The sequence below is a fragment of the Cebus imitator genome, unplaced genomic scaffold, assembly GCF_001604975.1.
Source record: "Cebus imitator isolate Cc_AM_T3 unplaced genomic scaffold, Cebus_imitator-1.0 Scaffold467, whole genome shotgun sequence".
NCBI lineage: Eukaryota > Metazoa > Chordata > Mammalia > Primates > Cebidae > Cebus > Cebus imitator.
Genome location: NW_016107782.1, coordinates 727,867 through 732,895, shown reverse-complemented (window position 1 = coordinate 732,895; position 5,029 = coordinate 727,867). Strand labels below are relative to the sequence as shown.

Below are 5,029 nucleotides of genomic sequence, written 5' to 3'. Positions count from 1 at the left end.
GCATTAACTGTGTCACTCAATAACCATACACTGATGCCTTCTGCTCCTACTTGTCCTTTGCACCTAACTCTGGAGAGACCTCTTCAAGAAGCTATAAAATGTTATATAGCTGGCCCCGGAGGGCCAGCTTCACGGGCATATGACCTGTGCAGTCTCACAGGTTCCCATGCTCAGAGTCCCAGTGTTTAGTTTAACGCTCTGGCTGGCCTCTTAATGTTCTCAATAATTTTTGAATAAGGGGCTAGTGTTTTCATTTTGCACTGGGCTTTACAGATTAGGGAAGCAGTGGTGCCTGCCATTTATTTCTAACTTAGAATAAAATCCCTAATTTTAAATTCCTTGAAATTTGCATAATGTTTTGTTTTGAGGATCTCTGTGTAGCAAATAATTATAAATTAATATTTCTGGTTAAAATACTTTATAAACTTTTAAAGTATAATATATAATAGTTTCTATTATATATTAGAGTTTATATTATATATAGTTTATATGATATATTTTATATATCGTTTATATTATATAATAGTTTATATCATATATATCTTATATAGATAAAACTATTGTGTATACATAGAGAGGGTGAGAGTGTGTCTTGCATGTGTGCATTTTCTAGGTAAAACAGAATGCAAAATAGTGACCCAGTGATTGGGATTACTACTATTTTCCATCTAAATGATCTTGATTCTGAATTTCTAAAGGAAATATTTCTTTATATCCCTAACACAAGTGCCAAGCACATTGTGAATAGTCAAGAGAAGACAGTGGAATGTGTGAATGACATGATGTATACGTGACATTCTATTGTGACAGACATTCTCTTTGGATGACAAAAACAATCTTATACGGTGATAGTTTTATTTCATTTATTGTGGCTTATACTAAGGGTATTTGACTTTCAAACACCAGTTAGTGCAGCTTTCTTAAAATTCTTTTACATTATCCCATCGAAACCTTAGGCTCTCTAGGAAAACAAATATACTTTGTTTCTAATCATAGACAAACCAGATATTCTTGTCAAGGAAAGTTATGCTGTTTGGCTTTGTTGGGTGTGTCACTTGGCAATAAAATGATACTCAAATACTTTTAAATTACATTTAATTTTTTTTCAATTATAAGTAAAGTTGGCTCACCTCAGCTATACCTTTGTAAGGGGTGGACATTTCTGCAGGGGGAGGTAAGTAGTGGTAATTTGGAACAGAGAGTTTGTATTAGTTATCTATAGCTGCATGAAAACTTGTGAAAAATGTGTCAGTCTGGTATTTGTCTTTCACACTGTTTCTGAGGGTCAGGAATCTGGGAACAGCTTAACCAACTTGTTCTGGCTCAGGGTCTTCCATGAAGCTGCAGTTGAGCTGTTACATGGTCCACTGGGCTGCCCAAGTATCCACGAGACTGGCCACTGGCTTCCACCAGAGTGAGTGATCCAAGAGAAAGCAAGACAGGGCCAAATGACACCCATAATCTCGCCCTCAGAGTGGTACAGTATCACTCCTGCACTCTATTGGTTACACACCAACCCTGACAGTGTGGGAGGGGACCATGTTAGAGTGTGAGTATCGGAAGGCAGAAATTGCTGGAGACTATCTTAGAGGCTGGTTACCACAGGGCGGGTGGGCAATGGCATATTCCTGAGTTCCACTCAATCCCCTGCAAAAGAGGGGCAGTTTCCAAAGTTTGTCTTCTTAGAAGCCCCACACAGCAATTTGAAAACATGGGAGATCATCCTCTGGTGAATTTCCAAGCCTTGTCAATGTATCTATAGTAGATACTGAATTGAGGGTGACAAGCTTGAAAGAACAAGCATCTACATAAATGAGACCGTGTGAAGTGGCCCTACTTACTATGCTCTTATTGCCATGTTAAGTGCCACCAGATTGAGGGTGCAGGTTGTCATAGAGAAAGATAAGCAGAAACAGCATGGTGTGATGGATCACCAAGCAGTGGGAAGTGAATTCCAGACTCTGTACTGTGAATTTAGGGCTTCCTGCTAGTTTGCAAGAATGCAAAGCTTCCTGAAGGTAGGGGCAAAGGGTTGGTGGAGAACTGAATAGAGGAGTTGACAAGGAGAGGTGATAGGCCTACAGAGAGGCAGGAAGCCCTGAGCAACACAGGAAAGAGCTAGAGGCTGGTTTAGCAGCCTCACAGGCTGGGATGAGGCTGACTTCTACTTTCAGGAAAAGGCATAAAGGCTCCCACCTACCTTTTACATCAGGAAGATGAGGGGAAAACAGCTATCAGTAGAGGGGAAGCCAAAGGCTTGGGCATTTATCAGGCACCCACCTTAGGCGATGCACTTTCCATGGTTTTTGATGAACTCCCCACATGACTGGGAGAACAGAGTGTGGTATTCTCTTCTTTACAGAAGCTACAGAAGCAGGTCTTGAACCCAGGATCATTTGCATCCAAATCACATAGTATTTTCACAAAACATTGTTGCTGTTGGGTGCCTCAGCTGGAACCTGTGAAAAACAGACGGGACTCCCTGGTGACTCAGAATGAGAGGAGGGAAGGAGGACACTGTGTAGTCAGCATATGGCCATGGGGTAAACTTCCTCCTTTCTGTTCACAATCCTAGGAGGCAGACTTTGACCCTCATAAAGGCACAGCTGTCCAGTCTCTGCCCCGCCTCTAGTTCTCCAGACAAACCTGGCATGGACCAGGTTCAGGGTGCCCTGTGGAAGCAGGGGGAGAGTACTCCTGTTTCACAGTGGTAGCATTTGCTCTAAGTTACTTTAAGTTTAAAAAGTGATTTCTCTTTTGGAGATGAGAGTGGCAGTTTACAGAAGAGAGAATAATTACATAGGCAAGAATGTGAAAAGAAGGACCAGATCACAGTGTGGAAAATAAAACCGGAGAGACATTTGCTCCTTAGAGAGAGTAGGGTAGACAGCACCGACAGATAGGCTCAAATTCAGGCACCACCTTGAAGTGGACTTGTGACTTAGAAGAACAAATGTGAGTTCCAGGTCTTACCTGCTATATGGATATGATGATGCCCACTTCTCTGGAACACAGTTTTAAAGGAGGTAACTTTAAATAGTGCTGTAGGTAGTATGTAGTAGGTGCTATATAAGTTGTAGTTACTTTTATTAAAGTGAATTTTTCCCTCCAACAAAAGATTTACATAGAGTCCAACTATATTCATCTCGGGCTGAAAACTTAACTTGGCATTCTTGGGCAAATGCCGAATAATGGTGGAGTGTGCACCCACAAATGCCTACTGTGCATTCTTAGTTACATGCATATCGTGGTGATGGGAAGGCAGCTTGGACTAGGCAGGAGACATGAATATTCCCCAGAGTTAGAAAAAAACACAGAGAACTAAGTTTGTTTGTTTGTTTGTTTATTTATTTATTTATTTAGAGACAGTCTCACTCTGTCACCTAGGCTGGAGTGCAGTGGTGTGATCTCGGCACACTGCAGCCCCCACCTCTCGGGTTCAAGTGATTCTCTCACCTTGGCCTCCCCAGTAGCTGGGGTTATAGGCGTCTACCACCACACCCAGCTAATTTTTGTATTTTTAGTAGAGACAGGGTTTTACCATGTTTTACCATGTTGGCCAGGCTGGTCTCGAACTCCTGACCTCAAGTGATCTCCCTGCCTTGGAAGATTAATTTAAAATGTTATCTTCTGCTGAGAGGGATGGCAAGCTGGAGGAATTGGGATAATGATGGCATGTGGGATGGTGTGAGGGAGTGGATGTGGGATAAAACAGAGCTCAGGCAGAAGATGGGATGTCGTTATGGATCTGAAGATGCTTTGTAAAGAATGTGTGTCATGCACATTATTGGTGGGACCCACCTCATGCTATCAGTGTGTTTGTGGCAGAAGAAGGAAGGATGGAACACAAGGTTCCTAAAACCCAGCCAAACGTGTGTTCCTGTATCATGCCATCTTGGCAATGTGGATGCCACATTTCTTCTTTTGACATTTCATGGTTATTTAGAGTTTAGCTGTAGCACAGCCTGCATATGTCTGATGCCTGGTGGGAGAAAGTGAATTAATTAAAGTCCCCTCGTGCTGTTATTAATCTGTTTCTCTACAATTTTTATAGGAAGGCCAAGTCATCAAAGAGAAACCAAGACTTTCCTCAGTGGAGAGCTTGCATGGGGAAAGGAAGCTAAGCCTCAGGAGAAAAGTTTAGGAGATAGAGCTTTGGGGGACAGGAACAGCTGAACCTGAGAGCTGTAAAGCTTGTCTCCGGTGAAGGGACTGGGAACATCTGTGGGGTGAAGGATGCTGATGGGAGAGGTTCAGTCAACCAAAAGGAATCTTATATAGCTTGGCTTTCACTATATAAGTGGACTGAAAGAGCCTTTAAAAAAAAAAAATAAGAATAGACAGAGAAGATGATGAAGAAAACAAGATTACTGGGGAACGAAGATTGGAAATTAGTCTCAATACTACTTTGTAGTTATGTCTCTATTTTAGAACTTTTGGCTTAAACTAAAGGTAGCAAAATATATAGTTTATGCTCTAATGTAGATTTAGTTTTTATCAACAAAAAATTTGTGTATGACATTAAAGAGGATACAGGTTCAGATAAATATTAACCATTTATTTATTAAACTTACCAACTATGATGTAGCAGAATATTTGCAGTTACAATTAAAGTGAGGTACCTAAATCAACTGTTTTCAGCTTTGCAATCAACATTCTAGCATCTGATTATGTAGGTCTGATAATTTCCTGCAAAATTCCCCCAGTTTAGATCTATTTCTTACACTACCCAGCGTGCAGATATTTTAGAAGAAAAGAGCAGAGAGAAAGCTCAGTGCTGGGAGCAGTGGCCCAGGCCTGTAATCCCAGCATTTTGGGAGGCTGATGCGGGTGGATCACTTGAGGTCACGAGTTTGAGACCAGCCTTTCCAACACAGTGAAACCCTATCTCTACTAAAAAATACAAAAAAAAAAATAGCCAGGCTTGGTGGCATGTGCCTATAATCCCAGCTACTTGGAAGGCTGAGGCAGGTGCCTGTAATTCCAGCTACTTGGGAGGCTGAGGCAGGAGAATTGCTTAAGCCCAGGA

General features: G+C 41.5%; 1 long non-coding RNA gene across 1 annotated transcript in view; it reads right to left on the bottom strand.

Annotated features, from left to right (window-relative positions):
* Positions 1–849: 849 nt before the first annotated feature.
* The window catches only part of LOC119468656, a 7,560-nt gene continuing 3,380 nt past the window's right edge, over positions 850–5,029 (bottom strand). The window contains exon 3 of the long non-coding RNA XR_005197403.1: positions 850–2,459. This is a non-coding gene — a long non-coding RNA (uncharacterized LOC119468656). The remainder of the gene's footprint in view (positions 2,460–5,029) is intronic.